Source organism: Pan paniscus, chromosome 4, assembly GCF_029289425.2.
Source record: "Pan paniscus chromosome 4, NHGRI_mPanPan1-v2.0_pri, whole genome shotgun sequence".
Classification (NCBI taxonomy): Eukaryota; Metazoa; Chordata; class Mammalia; order Primates; family Hominidae; genus Pan; species Pan paniscus.
This window is the reverse complement of record NC_073253.2, coordinates 146,028,931-146,049,198: the sequence shown is the minus strand read 5'-3', so window position 1 is coordinate 146,049,198 and position 20,268 is coordinate 146,028,931. Positions and strand designations below refer to the sequence as shown.

At 39.0% G+C, this 20,268-nt stretch overlaps 1 long non-coding RNA gene across 1 annotated transcript in view; it reads left to right on the top strand.

Annotated features, from left to right (window-relative positions):
• LOC134730376 (uncharacterized) overlaps positions 1-20,268 on the top strand; it is a 76,483-nt gene that overhangs the window by 29,611 nt on the left and 26,604 nt on the right. The window lies entirely within an intron of this gene.

The following is a 20,268-nucleotide window of genomic DNA, read 5'->3' as shown; positions in this document are numbered from 1 at the left end:
CATTCAGCTGAGCTGGCACTCAAACCACACAATGCATTTCTTCCCACTCTTCCCTCCCCTTTCCAAAGGAAGAGGAGCCTCACCATAGCTACTGCCACCCCAGGCCATGAAGAATACTGCCAGACTACCATGGTGTTCTGTTAAGGCCCAAGGTATTTTAAGCAAGCTTGTGGTGAATGCTGCCTGGCCAGGGACTCATCTTTCAGGGCAGTGGGTACCGCTCTGGCCCAGGGCAGGTCCAGAAATGTCATCCAAGAGTCAGGTCCTGGGATTGAGGACCCCAAGAGCCTGCTTGGTGCTCTACACAACTGTGACCATACTAGTATCTAAGATGTAAGACAAAGTCTTCTTTACTTTTCCCTCTGCTTTTCTCAAGTGGAAGGAGTTTGGTCACATAGCCACCATAGCTGGTTATGTCCTGAGTCTCACCTGAAGTCATCAAATCTCAGAAGTTCACCCAAGGCCCTGGATGTAGTACGTGGATATTGCTGCTGGTTTTTTAGGGCCCAAGGGCTCTTTGATTAGCAAGTGATTAATGGTAGCAGTACTGGGTCCTTTCCTTCAAGGCAGCCAGTTATCTTCTGGCCCAGAGCGTATCTAGAAAAGTTGTCTGGGAGCCAGAGCCTGGAATAGGGGCCTCACAATTCTGACCAGTGCCCTATCCTGCTGTGGCTGGGCTGGGATCCTAGATGCAAGACAAAGTTCTCCCTACTCTTCCCTCTGTTCTCCTCAAACAGAAGACAGGGGTTCTCTTTGAAGCCACAAGCTGTGCAGCCTGGGGTTAGGGGAAGGGTGATGCCAGTACTTCCTTAGCTGACCCGGCCGGTGTCTCAGTATGTCACGTGTCCCCCCAGTCCACTGTCTCTGGGCCTAATTCAGCCCCAGGACTCACCTACAAGTTGCAATCTTTATCGCCTAGACTGCCTTTCAAGTTTACTTGGAGACACACAGTGCTGTAGCCCGTGGTGGTGAGGTTTGCAGGAACTCAAGTTTAGATCACTGGGTCCCTCCCTTTGCAGGCAGGTCAGTTGAGTTTGGTCTGGGTTTCCTTTCTGCTCTAATAGAACAGCACTTTCAATGCTTCACAGTTGGTGTGTTCTCCCTCCCCCAGTGCCCAGAGATGCCCACTGCTGCTGCCAGGGGTAAGGGAGGGGTGGTGTCTGCGATTCAGGGATTTTTTTTTTTTTAATCTCTTCAGTGCTTCTTTCAGCAATATGAATTTAAAACCAGGTACTATGAGTGGTCATTGATTTTTCATTCTTATGAAGGTATTTTGTCTGTGTAGACAGCTTGGTGTGCTAGCATTGAGGGACAATCAGTGGAGTTTTCTATTGTGCCATCTTGCTCCACCCTTCTGAAATTATTTTCTTAATTTAGTTTTGGATTATTCATTGCTATGAGTAGAAACAAAACTAATCTTTTTTTTTTTTAACATAGCGAACAGCATGTTGACAAAACTAAGTTTTAAGTGCTAGTTATATACTCAATACTTTCCTGAATTTATTAGCTCTAATAGTTTGTGTGTGTATATCTTTTAAGATTTCCTATCTTTAAGATCATATGATCTGCAAATAGTTTTACTCCTTCCTTTATAATTTGGATCTGTTTTATTTGTTTGTTTTTTTCTTGCATAATCGTTCTAGCCAGAACTTTCAATACTGAATAGAAGGGACAAAAGCAGGCATCGTGTATTTTTCCTATACTTAGGGGGAAGCTTTTATTCATTCTTCATGGAGTATGATGTAGCTATGTGTTTTCCCTAAATGCTGTTTATCATGTGTTGTAGGTGAGTGATGACTATCTAGGTTGGTGGTGTAGAGATAAAAGAATTTACCAAGACAATTGTAGGTAAAGAAAGGCAGATTTATTAAAGAAAGTATGAAAACATGTTGTGAGGAGGCAATGTGCAAGCCAGCAGAAGAGGAGCTGACTGCAAAGAAACAAAGGCTTGCTGGAGATTTTATAGGATGGAACTTGGAAACTTGCATTCTTCTGTCAGCCAGGATGTTTGATAAATTGAGGCATTTTATGGCAAGCAGGAAGTTTGTAAGTTATGTATGTTATTTGTTCAGGAGGGCTATATGTCTTGGGCCATAAAGAAAAACAGACCTATAATTCATTTAATTCCTCTTTTGTTTATATAACTATGAAGAAAGCCATACTTATAGTTTATTTGTTCTATCTTTTTGCTTTCCCTTGGTCCTGCCAGCCTGACTCCTTTTCTCTAATTAGGTCTCTACATCATGTTAAGTAAGTTCCATTCTATTTCTAATTTGTTGAGTATTCTTGTCATTCTTGTGATTGTCAAATACTTTGCATAAATCAAGATGGTCATTCATTTTCACCTTCATCTTGTTACGGTGGTGTATTACATTGAATAATGTCCATAAGGTGAGCCACCCTTGTATTCCTGTGATATATTGAACTTAATCATAGTGTATAGCCTTTTTGGTATGTTACTTGATTTGGTTTACTAGTATACATTGACTATTTTTGCATATGTTTTCATAGGGAATGTTGGTTTGTGGTTTTCTTGTCTTGAGGTGTCTTTGTCTGGCTTTCATATCAGGGTAATGTTGGCCTCAAAAAATCAGTTAGAAAGTGTTTTCTCCCCTTCTATCTCTTGAAGAGTTTGAAAGGGATTGGTGTTCATTCTTCTGCAAATGTTAGGCAGAAATCACCAATGAGACCATCTGGTCTTGGGCTTTTCTTTGTCGGGAGGCTTCTGATTACTGATTCTGTCTTTTTAGAAGAAGTAAAGTGTTTAGAAGGTGTAAACATATCCACTCTTACAGATATGTTCAGATTTTCCATTTCTTCTTGAGTCAGATTTCAGGGTTTGTGTGTTTCTTGCCCATTTCATCCGGGTTTTCTAATGTGTTGGTATACAATTGTCCATAGTATTCTCTTTTAATCCATTTTCTTTTTGTGTGTCCAGGAAAATGCCTTCATTTAACTTCTTATTTTAGTAACTTGAGTCTTCTCTCTTTTTAAAATTGGTCCAGCTTTAAAAGTTTCTCGATTTTGTTGATCTTTTCAAAGAGCAAACTTTTGTTTCCATTAACTCCCTCAATTGCTTTTCTATTCTCTATTTTATTTATCACTAATCTAATCTTAATTATTTCCTTCCTTCTGTTAGGTTTGCTTTAGTTTGTTCTTTTTTTAGTTCTTTAAGTTACATTATAAGTTATATTATTAACTTGAGATCCATCTTCATTTTTTAAGGTATGGGTTTACAGCTATAATTTCCCTCTGAGTACTGCATTAACTGCACCCTATAAGTTTTATTAGTTTGTATTTTTATTTTCATTCATCTCTAAGTATTTTCTAATTTATCTTGCGATTTCTTGTTTAACATATTGGTTGTTGTAAAATGTGCTGTTTAATTTTTACGTATTTGCAAATTTTCCAATTTCTTTCTATTTTTTACTTCTAATTTCATTCCTTGTGGTCAGAGAAAATACTTTGTATGATTTTAATCCTTTAAAAATTTATTAAAATTATTTTGTGACTTAACATATGGTCTGTCCTGGGGAATGTTCTATGTGCTTTGATAAAAATGTATATTATGTTGTTTTGGGGTAGAGCGTTCTGTATACATCTTTTATGTTCAATTGATTTATAGTGTTTTCATGTCCACTATTTTCGTATAAGATCTTACTGATCTTTTTTTTAAAAAATTTTCTGGGCCGGGCGCGGTGGCTAACGCCTGTAATGTCAGCACTTTGGGAGGCCAAGGCATGTGAATCACGAGGCCGGGAGATCGAGACCATCCTGACTAACACAGTGAAACCCCATCTCTACTAAAAATACAAAAAATTAGCCAGGCGTGGTGGTGGGCGCCTGTAGTCCCAGCTACTCGGGAGGCTGAGGCAGGAGAATGGTGTGAACCTGGGAGGCAGAGCTTGCAGTGAGCCAATATCACACCACTGCACTCCAGCCTGGGCAACAGAGTGAGACTGCATATCAAAAAAAAAAATTTTTGTCTTTCCATAAGTTATTGGAGTACAGGTGGTATTTAGTTATATCAGTAAGTTCTTTAGTGGTGATTTGTGAGATTTTGGAGCACTCATAACCCAAGCAGTATACGCTGTACCCTATTTGTAGTCTTTTATCCCTCACCCCCCTCACACCCTTCCCCCCAAGTCCCCAAAGTCCATTGTATCATTCTTATGCCTTTGCGTCCTCATAGCCTAGCTCCCACATATCAGTGAGAACATATGATGTTTGGTTTTCCATTCCTGAGTTACATCACTTAGAATAATAGTCTCCAATCGCATCCAGGTCACTGCAAATGCCATTAATTCATTCCTTTTTATGGCTGAGTAGTATTCCATCATATATATATATATATATACACACACAGTTGTATATATACACATGGTAGTTCTACTTTTAGTTCTTTAAGGAATCTCCACGGTGTTTTCCATAGTGGCTGTGCTAGTTTACGTTCCCACCAGCAGTGTGGAAGTGTTCCCTGATCACCATATCCATGCCAACATCTACTGTTTTTTTATTTTTATTTTTTTGAGACGAAGTCTCGCTCTTGTCCCCCAGGCTGTAGTGCAATAGCACGATCTCGGCTCACCGCAACCTTGGCCTCCCAGGTTCATGTGATTCTCCTCCCTCAGCCTCCCGAGTAGCTGGGATTACAGGCACCTGCCACCACGCCAGACTAATTTTTGTATTTTCAGTAGAGACAGGGTTTCACCATGTTGGCCAGGCTGGTCTCAAACTCCCGACCTCAGGTGATCTGCCTCGGTCTCCCAAAGTGCTGGGATTACAGGCATAAGCCACCGTGCCTGGCCATTTTTTAATATTTTGATTATGGCCATTCTTGCAGGAGTAAGGTGGTATCACATTGTGGTTTTGATTTGCATTTCCCTGATCATTAGTGATGCTGAGCATTTTTTCATATATGTTCATTGACCATTTGTATATCTTCTTTTGAGAATTGTCTATTCATGTCCTTTGCCCACTTTTTGATGGGATTTTTTTTTCTTACTGGTTTGTTTGAGTTTGTTGTAGATTCCAGATATTAGTCCTTTGTCAGATGTATAGATTGTGAAGATTTTCTCCCACTCTGTTGGTTGTCTGTTTACCCTGCTGACTGTTCCTTTTGCCATGCAAAAGCCCTTTAGTTTAATTAAGTCCCAACTATTTATCTTATTTTAAAAAGTTAACTGTAAAACAGCCTCAGGTAGGTCCTTCAGAAGGTATTGCAGAAGAAGCCATTGTTATCCTAGAAATGTGATTTTGGTCAAGTTACTTTACCCCACTGAATTTCAGTTTTTTCACCTATAAAATTGGAGTAACAATGGAACTACAAAATAAGAATGTAGTTCTGAAATTTAAATGAGACACCTTGTAGAAAGCAAATGGTGGTTGCCTGGCATGGGCATTACATAAGCTGGCCAATAGTGTAGGAAGGTAAGGCCTCAGTGCAAGCTTGTAAAGACATGAAAAATACAATGCAGGGAACAGGGTAGGGTTTTTAGTACAATTTAGAGTAGTTAGATTAAGCAGGAAACTTATCAAGGTACTGTAAAACTGATGATTAAATAATAATAGCTGTTAACTAAGTTTAGAAAGCCAGCCTCTTCTAAGTAATTACTCAGGTTTTCCTTTTAGAAACTGGTTCCTTTTAGAAACTGGGTCACCGTTATTTAACAAAAGGTCAACAGCGTAAGAAATCTTCCTTCTTATATGTCTTTTTCTAAATTATGGAAAGGCTTATTGAAAGTGATTCACGGGCCAGGCGCGGTGGCTCATGCCTGTAATCCCAGCATTTTGGGAGGCCAAGGCGGGTGTATCACCTGAGGTCAGGAGTTCGAGACCAGCCTGACCAAGATTGTGACACGCTGTCTCTACTAAAAATACAAAAATTAGCCAGGTGTAGTGGAGCATGTTTGTAATCCCAGCTACTCAGGAGGCTGAGACAGGAGAATCACTTGAACCTGGGAGGCAGAGGTCACAGTGAGCCGAGATTGCACCATTGCACTCCAGCCTGGGAGACAGACTGAGTTTCCATCTCAAAAAAATAAAAAAAAAAAACAAAAAATAAAAGAAAGTGATTCACTGTGTAGTTTAAAGTTTAAAAGTTTAACCCTTAGAACATGCTTTAAAACACAGAGAAAAGAAATAAAATTATGAAATGAAATGGTATAAATTATAAAGTACCTTTTGAAATCCTTAATGCTGTAATTAAAGAGAAAACATTTTCTTTATGTACAATCTTTTCAAAATATGTAATTAGCAAATTAATACTGCCTCATCTATCTTGGGCTTGTAATTGAGACATCTGACAATTATATCCCCCAAAAATTTATACACTTCCAATTCTATGATTATTGCCTTTGAAAATTAACCACTTTTTCTATGAATCACACGTACACAGCTTCCAAGTGGAACATTGGTTTATAGTCAGCAAGACAACGTCCAGTCCTGGAACTGCCACTTACTGGCTGTGGAGTCTGGCAAGTGACAACTTCTTTCATCTTGACTGCTTCAATTAGTAAAATGTAATCAAGTTCATTATGTCACTAAAATGAGATAATATAGAGCTTGATAAATAGTACTCAGCAAATATTAACTTGAAAATAAAATGATAACTTCTCTTTTATCCTTTCCTTGTTCAGATCAATCCAAAGGCCACTAAGTGGCAAGAGAAATGAATATGGCAAGGATAGGGGGAATCCTGTGGTTACCCAAATCAGAGTGCTAAAGCCCAGGCAAGGTGAGGATGCTGGACTAGTTAGGGGTAATGGAGCTCAAGTAGAGCAAGAAGAACATCAAGGAGAGGAGAAGCCTGGTGTGGGATATTGAAGCCCAAGCAGGTGGGGAAAGCATTGCACAGGGAGTGTGGGATGCAGCAGCAATGACAGACTGGTGACATACAGAAGGCTTGATCAAAAATATATCAAGACTTCTCACTATTGGAGAAGGAAGTTTCAAATATGGAAGGAGAGAAAACATGAATGAGCCCTGTGCTGTTAGATTGGAATTGGAGATATCAAAGTGAACCCATGGTTTTCAATAGGGATATAGAAGTATAGGTGTAAAAATGTGCTTATGTATGTATATAAGTATATATATATATATTAACTAGCTCTGTCCATTGAAAACAGGAAGTAACAAGCCCTCAGTAACAATGAGCACACCTGGCTCTGACATCTTTTCTGAAGACCATACTCCAAAACAGGATCCAAGGCTCCTTGGAGAAATGGCTGATCCCAAGTCTAGGGCAGGGAAACTATAAGATGAGCCTGGGACATCTTTGCCAGGAAGTAAAGAAGCACTGAAAGACTTATGAGAACATATCAAAAAGACTCTTGAAAGAGTTCTCACTTGGGGGGGTCTGACCCGCAGACCCTGAGCCAGCCATGGATGAATGAAGTACACTGACACACAGATATTCTGCTTTGCCAGTCCAGCTGAGTGTCCGAGCCACTTACAGACTCCCTGGAGAGTACTGTAAACAGTTGTGACTGTGGCCCTGACCAGCTAGTGAGACTCACATTTATTTGGTGAAGATTAATTGACAAAGGCTTGAGTCAACACCACTAGAGGGTAATTGACACTGTGGAATTCCCAAGTAGAAAGCAATTAAGCACCTGCCGTACATCAAAGGTTAGTCTTAAGACCACATGAGTAAACAAGCTAGCTAGATAACTTCCCCACATTCCTTAGTTACTACTTTAACTTATTTAACTAAAGGTAAAGGGACCAGGCCGCCTTCAGCCAGATCTATTACTGATGTTATACAAACTCTCAGGCCTTCCAAGAGAGTTTGTGGCTATTACTGTAACTATCTGTAATATTTTTCCCACCAGCCTGATTGAACCCCCACACTGAGCATCAAACTAAATAATGAAAGCAACTGGTTTTAACCTACTGAATAAAATAGGAACCCATGAGTCCACACTGAAATAAATAAATGAATGGACAAATTGAAAGTCTGATGAGGAACAGGATATTTGCATAGTCTCAAAGTACCACCTTACAAAATATTTATTAATTACAAAGGGAAGAAAGAGTAACTTTACAGTGGAGAAGTCTAGCAGACACCAATCAGTGACCAAAGTTAACATCACCAGTAATGAGGTGAATCAAAATTGTCACCATTGCTATGATATTCCTATCAAAGATGCAAACCTAAATCTATTCATAAGAAAACATTAGGTGAACTCAAATTGAGAGCTATTCTACAAAATAATTGGCCTGTAATCTTCAAAAGTGTTAAGGTCATAAAGGCCAAGAAAGACTAGGGAACTGTTCCACATTGAAGAAAACCAGAAAACCAAACAGATATGACAACAAAATGAAACACATGACGCTGAACTGGATCCCTTTGCTATGAAGGACATCATTGAGAAAATTGAGGAAACTTGAAAGAATTTGAGGATTATATGGTAGTAACCTATCACTGTTAATTTGCTGACTTTGATGGTAATATGGTTATGTAGAAGAATGTTTGTAGGAAACATTCTTGTTTGTAGTGGAATACATAGAAGTAGTCAGGTAAGTTGAATGATCATGTTAGCAACTACACTCAAAAATTTTCAAAAAAAAGTTCTTTTACTGTACTTGTAACTTTTTACAAGTTTGAGATTGTCTTTAAGTACAAAGTAAATGGAAAGCATACAAATGAAAGAGAAAAAATACCAAATCCACTCTGAAAGAAGGAAAAGCCGTGTGAGATTGTTCACATAGGAAAAGGATGATACAATGAAATGAAAGAATGAATTTTGTAAATCTCGATATTCTCTTAGAAGATAATAATAACAAACATTGTTTTAGAAATGTATGCCTTCTGAGATTCAAATAATCAGTTTCACTGTTAGTATGAATCATAACTTCATTTAATGCAGGAGTACTTTAAATTTCTTTCCACCATCAGTCAAAATTTCTCCTAAATAAAGGACATGCTGGGGTTATTGTAGAAAAATAGTCTAGCATATCTATGGCTACCCTGCTTCAGCTCATGATGACTAAATAATTGAAAACTGTTCTGTATCACAGAAGGAAAAAAAAGTCTTTTCTACCATGAAAATTAAGAGGCCATTTGTTAAAAGAAAGGCTCTAAACATTAGAGCAGGAGCATCCCGATGATTTGTTTTTAATGAATGAGTAAGGAGTTATGAGCTCCTGGGCAATTGAACCTCTTACATATGCCTGACATTTTCAAATTAAACAAGTGCTGATCATTATCATAGAGGCATGGGCCTTTGAGAAAATTAAGAAGTTTATAAGAATTACATTAAAAATATCTAACAGGGTAAGGAATGAACATTATCACTTGAAGCGAAGAGATATTATCACCATCAAGCATTTAAAAAAAAAAGAATAAGAATAGAGAAGAATAAAGAAAAAAAGAACTCAGAGTCAAGTAGATTCAATGGAGTAAATGGAGAAACATCTCAGGATAATCAGAAAATTAAGACAAAACTTACCTGGTCTGAGGCAACATAAAATATGAAAGGCCTCATAAGTTTATTTTATACTAATCCCACCTATATGCTTGGGAAATGTATGTGTTCCTGCCAATACCTGGAAGACATGCAATGATTCCTGGCTGTAAACCAAGGAGAAGAAAAATGACATCAAAGTTACAGTCTCCATCAGTAAGCTTGAATTGTTTACTAATAATCAGAGGCACTAAAGAGTTCGGAAAGGTCTGGGACATGTCATAGAGGGAAAAAAGTTGTACTGCTCTACATCTTCTCCCTAAAATGGAAAGAGTAGAACACTGTGGGAGCTCCTGTAGTTGGGAACAAAAATCAGAAAATGAGGCAATACTTTCATTTCTACAACCCTCTTGACACTGCCAGTCCCAGTTCACTGGTCCAATTGTACAGAAACATACTTGAGGGAGATTCTTAATTAGAACATTTTTCTTGAAAAATTTTTGATAGAGAACATTTTGAAATTTATTTTTATTGCTTTCCCCCACTTGATCTTGACTGATTAGATCAAACATACATTAGCTCTGTCAGTGTCCAGGTTTTAGCCCTAACTGGAGAGAGAGAAGGCAGGGAACTTTCTTCGTTTAACAAAGTAAACACCGCCACAAGAAAAAGTGTTTCCTGAAGAAAGAGATGAACAAAATTGCTTTTACAAGGTAGACTTGTTAAGGGCTGCATGGCTGTGTGTTTATTTGGTGCTTTTCCTGGCCTTTTCACCAAACTTTGGGGATCTGGCTCTGAAGTTTGTGCTTCCCACCATCCATGGTCCACCTCCGATTCTGGAATGTTTTCAACTGGACACCTAAGAATTCATGTAAGGAGAATTGTTTCTCCTGCTCTTTCTCCCAACAGAAATTACTGACCTCGCTGGTTTTCTATCAAAAGAAAAAAAATTATTTCACGTGAATCTAGTAGTTGGGTAACATTTCTGTAAGATTATATAAACAAAATAATGGTTTTGCAGGTGCTAAGAATTCTGAGAAGCAATGAGAAGATTTCTCATATACCTCAACATATTCCAAGAATGAGATGTTCTTCCATGATTTGATGACCAAGAAATCGTGTTTTCTAAAGTTTGAAGTAGAAGTTTTAAAATATATTTTGAGGCATTTTCACTTTTCGCTTCTAATGTTAATCTATTTTAACCTTATGTATTAAGATTCACCAGAGAAACAGAACCAGTGGTATATCCTCTTGATTCTTCAATAAATCTCCATATTTATTAAGTGAAAGAAAAATAGAGAGACAGAGACAGAGATTAATTATGGGAATTAGCTCATGTGCTTACAGAGGCTGAGAAGCTCTGCAACCTGCTATCTGCAAGTTGGAGAACTGGGAAAGCCAGTGGGTAATTTAGCCCAAGTGTGAAGATCAGAGAACCAGAAATTCTGTCATCCAAGGGCGGGAGAAGATGGATGTGCCAGCTCAAGAAAAGAGAACAAATTTGCCTTTCCTCCACCTTTTTCTTCTATTCGAGTCCTCATTGGGTTGGTTGATGGACTCTCTAACCACCACATTGGTGAGAGTAATCTACTTTACTCAGCCTACCAATTCAAATACTAACCTCTTCTGGAAACATCTTCACAGATACACCCAGAAATAATGTTTTACCAGCTATCTGGGCATCCTTCAGCCCAGTCAAGTTAACACATAAAATTAATCAGCACATTCCATCTCTTCTGTTCAAATTTTCATTACCCAGTTTTAGGGAGAAAATTGCTCTGGTACCTAGCTAAACTCTGACTTCATAGAAATATTTCGGCCAGGTGCAGTTGAGTCTGCCATTTTGTTTGCTATTGTGTTAATTCTTGTCTGTTTTTTCAGGTGTCCTAAGCTTCTATTTTATATGTAGCTTTGGATACCTCAGCTCTGTCTGATCATTAAAGCTGCTTTTGTCACATTCGGCCTTTCAGAATAAAATAGAGCCTCTCAGAGGGCAGAGCTACTTCCTACCCTCTCCCTAAATTTAGAGATCCATTTAGATTGACAGGAATCCATAGCCTTTGCCAAAAAGAAATATTTTTTTTCAGAATGCATAGCCTATTTTCTCCAAACAATTGCTTTCCTTGTGCTGCAGCACTCTAAGTGAAAGAGTCCCCTTTTCAGAATTTAAAAAGCTTGACTAAAGTTAAAAGGATGCATTCCTCCATTATTCCACACAGCTAAGCTTTGGTAAGCATCAGTGAAAAACTCCGACTCTTAGAAGTTTTCTCGGGCTCTTTCCTGGGTGACTTTTTCTTCTTTTCCACTATCTCATTTTCTTCCCAATGTGATGACTGAGTTCTGAGTGTCTCCATACTTAAGCTACTGGTTTTTATTGAGGTTTTTCCATCACCCTAACATCCTAACTTAATGTTTCTGAAGAGAATATTACCAAAACATTGCATTTTATCCAAAAACATTCTCTGAGAGGCTGTTTCTGAGGTAAAATATTTAATTAAAATATGTATTTCATCACACACACACACACACACACAGCGATCTGAGTAAAATATGAGAAGACAAAGTAACTCCCTGAAATTAAAACATATTTAGGGATATCATTTATTTTTCTCCTCAGTCCATACTCTGCCTGGGTACGGTGTCCTTCCTATTCCATCTCCTTAGCTCACATTCTGGTTATTCACCTTCCTGGTCTCTGTTTTTTGCCTTTTTTCCTCACTCCCCCCACCCCTCTTTCTAATGGCTACCATGTCATCTCCCCTTACCCAATAATGTTTATTCTTTCAAATAACTTTTTTTTTTTTTTTTTTTTGAGACAGAGTCGCCCTCTGTCGCCCAGGCTAGAGTGTAGTGGTGCCATCTTGGCTCACTGCAACCTCCGCCTCTCGGGTTCCAGTGATTCTCCTGCCTCCCAGCCTCTCGAGTAGCTGGGATTACAGGCATCCACCACCACACCTGGCTAATTATTCTTTAGAATTCTTAACCCATTCATGCAACTGTGAAAAAACTCTCTCATTCCCCTATCAGCTTACCCTGTGTATTAGCTTCCTGTGGCCGCTGTAACAAATGACCACAAACTTGGTGGCTTAAAACAACAGAAATTTATACTCACGCAGTTGGATGCCAGGAGTCCAAAATCAGAGTGTTAGCAGGGCCACACTCCTCTGGAGGCCAGGGGATGATGTACTTCTTACCTCTTCCGTCTTCTGGTGGCTACAAACTTGCCTTGATTTGTGGCACATCACTCCAGTCTCTGTCTCCATGGTTACATTGCCTCTTTCTCATCTCTGTGTGTCAGTCCTTCGTGTGTCTTTTATAAGGACTCTTGTCACTGGGTTAGAACCCACTCAGATAATCCAGGATCACCTCCCCATCTGGAGATCCTTAACTTAATGACATCTACAAAGACCCCCTTTTTTTTTCAAAGTAACATTCACAGGTTCTGCGATTTAGGAAGTAGACATAATTTTGGGGGGGGCCACTATTCAATCCATTACTCCGAGACAGTATAGTTCTCCGTTTAGAAAGTGATAAGCTCCTTGCAACAAAATGGAAAGATGTGGTTCACTTAGCTTAACTTCCCATAAATTCAAAATAATTTAGTACTAAGTGTGGAAAAGAAAAACTAAAGAGCAATCAATTCCCTTTATGCCCAGAGATTCTATAAATCATTCTTTGACCAAGTGCCACTCAATTCCTAGAACACAAAATATCTTCATTTTTAGAGTAGGTATCAATTCTTTATTACATGACCCAAACAATTGCTATGTAGAATGAGACAACAGCATTCATACTGAACTTTTCCTAACAACAACAACAACAACAAAAAGTAACTATGTTTTCTGAGGTGCAAATCTTGATTGAAGGTAAATAGAAGCATAAAGGGCTCCAACAGTAGAAATTCTAAAGGCACTCATAACTATTTTAAAATTCAGAGGCCGGGCATGGTGGTTCGCATCTGTAATCCCAGCACTTTGGGAGGCCAAGATGGGAGGATTGCTTGAGACCAGGAGTTCAAGACCAGCCTGGTCAACACAGTGAGACCCCATCTCTATAAAAAGAACATATATATATATATATATATAAATAAAGAATGTACTTATATCATTATTATGAAATTTGTTGTTGAAATGAAAAATTACTAAAACTGTTTTAATGACATATCTATGATTTTTCTCTCCATTGCCCTGTGTCTTCATTGACACTGAATTTCAATCACTGCTAAACTCTTATTGTACAGTAATATTATAATCTGTTTTTTTCATTAATATGCTAAGACACAATCTGAGAAGAAAGACTGCTCACTAAAGTAAAACAACTTTAAGAAAAAATATAAATACAAGGGTAATTAAGTTATTTGAATTAGAATTCTATGCTATTTCCTAATTTTTCCTCAGACTTATAACTGTCTCTTACCCTCCCCAACTCCAATCCTCTTTGTCCTTTCCACTTTCCTTTTATTGCCTTCCGAATTTTTCCCCAAGATGTTTGGTTGAAACCCATATAGCGAAACCAATCAAGCCAATGTGCCCCACCCATATATAATTTTTTACGGTAGTGCTAATGATCTTCCTTTGTTTTTAGGTAACATTTAAGCACTGAGTACTTATTACAGGCTCTCTGTAAGTGTTCCAGATTCAGCACCTTGTTTAAACCCCTCAGCGGCATTGTGGAGGCAAATATGATCCCCTTTTTTACAAACGAGGGCAATGAAACTCTTAAATGTTACTTTCTAAAGGGAAGACGCTGGTGGAGCCGGATGGGAATTTGGTCTGCTTGACTTCAAAATTAAATGATTCTCTCTATAACTATTGCTGTCCAGCTTTAAAAGTAGATACAATAATTTTTGTAATTTTTAAAAATAATGTTATAGACCTGCTAAAACAGAAACATTTTTCCTACCATGTAAATCTTTATGGGAATTGAAGAGCCTTTCATTCGCTTTAATTAAATACCTTGTGTGATTGGAACAATTTCAAAGTTGCGTTAATGCAACTTGGCCTTAAAAATTTCAAAGGAAATATTATCATTGTCATTTCATTTCACAGTCTCAGTTCCATTCTCTCTCTTTAGCAAGAATTATATAAGGGCCTAATTAAAGTTTTAGCTTACTGAAAGATTTTTAATGTTTTTTGCACCCTTAAAACTTTAGAAAGCAATTTCTGTGAGGAATTAAAACTTAAAAATTGAATACTTTGTGTTTTATTAAATAATTGTGGATTCATTATGAAACATTTTCTAAAAGGAACTTAATATAGAAGAGATACAAGTTTTATACTTGTTCTAAGGCTGATCCTACAGGATAACAGTAAGGAAATTGCTAATCTCATTACTTCAGTGATTTTTTAAATCCCACATCATTAGGGGCATAGACCATTGGTGTTTTTACATTATTGGCCATCTTATAATTACTACTATTGAGAGCCTCTTCTAAGTCAGACATTAACCAACTACCTTACTTATATTACCTCATTTAATTCTCCCCATGCTCTAGTAGTTATCATCACCATTTTACAGATATAGAAACTGAAGCTCATTATTGTTAATAATAGATCACATTTTGCTATATTTTACCTTTTCACTTTGCATTCATGACCCCATGTAATAATCATAACAATCCTTTGAAGTAGGTATAATTATTTTCACTCGTATTTTACAGAAGAGGAAATTGAGGCTCAAAGAGTTTATGTTATTTGCTCACGATCACAAAGCTAAGAAATAGTGAAGGTCGTCGCTCTTAGTCTCTGGTTATAGTGTTCCTGGAAAGGGAAGGAGGATGACAGCCAACCTGTAATGCAAAGTATGACTTCTTCCCCACCCCCAGAGAAGATAGGGGCGGAGGTGAGGTAAGTCATGATTAGCGACCTTCAAAATGTTCAGACATTTCCCAAGAAAAAGGAAGTTGATCTCTTCAGTGTGGCCTCAAGAGGGCAGAACTAGCATCCCTGAATCCTTAATCCCACTCTCACCGAGGGACGAATTCTAACAAAACAGTTAATAAGGGGTGGCTTCAGCAAGAAGTGAACCTCCTTTTCACTGGCACGTGGCTCTCAGACTTTAACCTGTTTGTTGAGCACTTACGGATTGTTTTTGCAAAGCAGATACTGAAGAACCAGTTCCAGAGATTCTCGGTCAGTACGTCTGAAGCAGGGCCCTGGAAGCTGCATTTGTAAGCAAATGCTCCTGTGTGAATCTGACACAAGCAGTCCAGGATCACACAGGAGAAATACTGAAAAGGCAACAACTGGCACCCTGTATTATACGGGATGTTGGACTGCATGAGCCCTATGTTATCGCTACAGTCTCTGAAGCCAGAACTGGGAACATAAAATCTTGATCTGCTAGGAATGTTGTAGGATTGACTCTCACAACTTCGGCAGGCTAACCACTCCATTTGAAAAAGAAGTTATATCGCCATCCGGTGGACTGCCTAAAAGTTATTCAAACTCACCCTAAAAGCACGGAATGATTTTCTCATTTAATTCGGATACACTGCACACTTCACAGACCACGAATCAAGACTCAGAAGAGTTCAGAAGAGTGTAGGCCACATAGAGCCTGGGTCTCACACCCGCCGGTTCCCAGTCTACTACTACGCGTGGGCTTGAATTGCTTGCTTAATCACAAAATTTTCCAGGTTTTCCTTTGGCGGAAGATTTAAGTCCCAGACAGCTATCACAGTGAAACAAAGTTCCCAAATACTTCAGTGCAATGTTTCTCAAAGGATAGCAAGTTGCCTTAAAAATGCAGAATTCTTGGCTCCGTCATAGGCCCACTGAAATAGAATCTTTGCAGATAAGGACCAGGATTTTGAGTGGTGGCGGGTGCCTGTAGTCCCAGCTACTCGGGAGGGTGAGGCAGGAGAATGGCCTGAACCCGGGAGGCGGAGCTTGCAGTGAGCAGAGATCGCGCCACTGCCCTCCTGCCTGGGCGACAGAGCGAGACTCCATCTCAAAAAAAGAAAAGCTCCTCAGGTGATTCTGTTGCATACTAAAGTTTGAGAACCATTGCCTTTGAGAAGAAACACTCGATTTGTGGATGGAAAGGAAGAAGCTTTCCATCTGCAAATTAAAAATAATCCTTATTAGTGACAACTAATACTAAATACTATTACTGAAACTAAAAGGAAATAAGATTTGCTGTTGGGAGGTAGTACTACAAATTTATTTCCAAACATATTTATCATGAAATGGATGGCTACATGATATAAACAGCTGCATGTACATTTCAGGTGGATCACGTTACACTTTAACATGTACGCACAGGAGTGTGCACACATGTACACACAGTCTCCCAAACTGCATTCCCTTGGACTAGGTAGATATGTATAGAGGCATGACATTAGAATGTTTGTTTCCAAAGACACATATTTGGTTGAAAAAAGAAATCAGATTAAGCCAGTTACATTTGAGGTATAACAGAAAAAATTACCCCTGTAAGAAGAAATGGAACAAAATACCACCAAAATAATTTTATTAGTGACAAATTGACAATATATGTATTCATGACTTTATTATAGATAATTGTTTTGGGTTGGTGCAAAAGTAATGCAGTTTTTACCATTCTAAAAGTAATGGCAAAATCTGCAAATTTTTTGGTGTTGAGAAGGTGCAATTTTGTATTTTGCTTTTTGTTGACTACCAATATAATAGATAGTGCTCAGTTGCCGTGTTTTATTTCATTGTTTGTACCATATTTACCAGACCATTCCTTTATGTCTGTATAAATATTACAATTGTTTCTCTTTTTTCTTCTAGTAATTATCAAACTAGTTGGTTATTTCTGGAGTTGGAGTTGGGGAGGGGGAAGTTTGGAAGAAATGTTATTAATGATCTTTAGTTATTACAAGAAATAGTGTTCTGATTTACCAAACATCCTTTTCTTCCAGAACGTTACTTCTGCTACCTTCAGTAAATGTTAAGTGTAGAAAGATGAACTGACACGTATTGGGAGCAGATGGAAAATATGTTCATGTATTGTTCTTACCTATAAGCACACATATATTCTTTACATTTTTAAATGTAAATCATCTCACACAACTAATATAAGCACTAATTTCAATAGATACAATTTTTAAACTCTGTTACATATTATCAGACCCCTTATTTTTCAAAGAGGCCAACAAAACACTATACATTTTATAACTCAACTATCTCACTTTTTTGTTTGTTTGTTTTTTTAGTAGAGACAGGGTTTCACCATATTGGCCAGGCTGATCTCTAACTCCTGACCTCAAGTGATCCGCCTGTGTTGGCATCCCAGAGTGTTCATTATTCTTATAGTATTGTTTCAGCAATACTATAAGCAAAGTTCTCATTCTGTCGCCACCAGTAGACCTCTCTGAGCTCTCCTTGAGGCCACCAGTTCCTTGCCATCTCTATTGCTAGAAGACCATCTGCCTCCCATTAACAGACTTCTTCTTCTGTAATACTGGATCACATGATGGACTTAGAAGTTGAATTGCTAGGATAATAATTGATAGGAATTAATAGATTTTTCTTCCATCTGGATCAATTAAGGTATACTCTGGCAAATGGAAATTAAACATGCTTGCTTTATTTATTTATTTATTTATTTATTTATTTATTTAGAGCCAGAGTCTCGCTCTGTTGCCCAGGCTGGACTGCAGTGGCGCAACCTCGGCTCAGTGCAACCTCCGCCTCCCGGGTTCAAGTGATTCTCCTGCCTCAGCCTCTCAAGTAGGTGGGACTACAGGCGCCTACCACCATGCCTAGCTAATTTTTGTACTTTTAGTAGAAAGGGGGTTTCACCACGTTGGCCAGGCTGGTCTCGAACTCCTGTCCTCTCGACCTCCCAAAGTGCCGGGATTACAGGCGTGAGCCACCACGTCCAGCCTAAACATGCTTTAATATGGGGAATTATGTGCTTAAAATCATTAAAAGGATTGGGAGAGCACAGAAGGCAGGGGTTACTAGAATTCCTTCCAGATCAACACTGCAGAACCGGCCATTCTGGGGAGCTACTACTTCCGTAACAAGTGGGAAGCTAGGGAACAAGAAAGCCACAGCCTTGGCTGTGGGCTGCAGGACTGTCCCACCTCAACTGAGATCCAGGCATGAGAAAGCTGCGGGCTTGGCTCCAGATTGTGCTGCAGCTTTGGGATTCACACCAGTGTTGTGATTGTCTCACACTCTGTCCTAGCTCTCCCAGCTGAACTGGGTTCCAAACTAAAACATGGTATGCGTGCATCTGAACAGCAAAGCCTAAATCACTTTTGAATCTCTATCAAGTGTAGTTACAGAAATACAGGTTTTTACTTTCACTGTAGTTTTTTGTTGTTGTTTTACTTTCCAGCCTCTGCCATCCAGGAAGGCATGCCAGAAAAACAGTTGGAAGAGATGCTGAGCAAACCTATCAGAATCTTATGACATCTTAACTATCCCCTTGCTATGGTCTGAATGTTTGTGTCCCTGCAAAATTCATATGTTGAAACCCAACCCCGATGGTGATGGCACTAAGAGGTGAAGCCTTTGGGAGGTGATGAGGTCATGAGGACTCTGCTGTAATGAATGGGATTAGTTTCCATGTAAAAGAGGCCTGAGGGAGCTTGTTTGTCTCTTCCACCATGAGGACACATAGAAAGTACCATCTATAGGCCGGGCACCGTGGCTCATGCCTGTAATCCCAACACTTTGGGAGGCCAAGGCAGGCGGATCACCTGAGGTTGGGAGATCGAGACCAGCCTGACCAACATGGAGAAACCCCATTTCTACAAAAAATACAAAATTAGCCAGGCATGGTGGCGCATGCCAGTAATCCCAGCTACTCGGGAGGCTGAGGCAAGAGAATAGCTTGAATCCAGGAGGCGGAGGTTGTGGTGAGCCAAGATCGTACCATTGCACTCCAGCCTGGGCGACAAGAGCAAAACTCTGTCTCAAAAAAAAAAAAAAAAAAAAAAAAAAAAAAAAAAAAAATCTATGAGGGACAGGCTCTCACCAGACACAAAATCTGCATGTGCTTTGAACCTCCCTGTCTCCAGAACTGTGAGCAGTAAATTTCTGTTGTTTCTGAATTACCAGTCTCAGGTATTTTGTTAGAGCCACCCAAATGTACTAAGACAGAAACCCCCTTCACCATTTCCCCCTGACACTCTCCTCTAACTCTTACCTCTGTATCACAGTGCTACTCCTAGAAAGGTTTCTGTTCTCACTGTCTCAACTTCCTAACCTCCCACTCATTTCTTAACCTACAAAATACTATTAGGGCTGGGCGTGGTGGCTCATACCTGTAATCCCAGCACTTTGGGAGGTGGAGGTAGGTGGATCACTTGAGGTCAGGAGTTCGAGACCAGCCTGGCCAATATGGTGAAACCCCATCTCTACTGAAAAAAAAAAAAAAAAAAATATATATATATATATATATAATTGCACCTCTATTGAAACACCTCATATCATAGGACCTATCCAATCTCTCTTTTTTCCCCTTCTATTCTCCTTCCGCTCCTATTTAGTGTCTTCCAAGTTATGCATTTAGCATCTCACTCTTCTAAGTCTGTATATTCTGATCCTATCTACTTGTACACCATTATCTACCATAGGGGTTAATCCCCCATACCCTAATACCAGACATAACATCTTTCCCAGGAATAGACTCAGATCTCCAACTGCATCCTGAATGTGTCCACCTGAATATCACAAGCACCTCAAATGCAACATGTCCAATACGAAATTCATGGTCTTATTTGTCATTCTTTGAATCTGATATTCAAAATCTGTTCTTCTCCTCTGCACTGCCTGTGTGTAACCTGCACAACTTCACCCACGTGCTGAAGCTAGAGCCCTGGAAGTAAATTTGATTCTTCTCTTCCCTTTTCTGTTACTATATTCAAACTGTCTTGAAG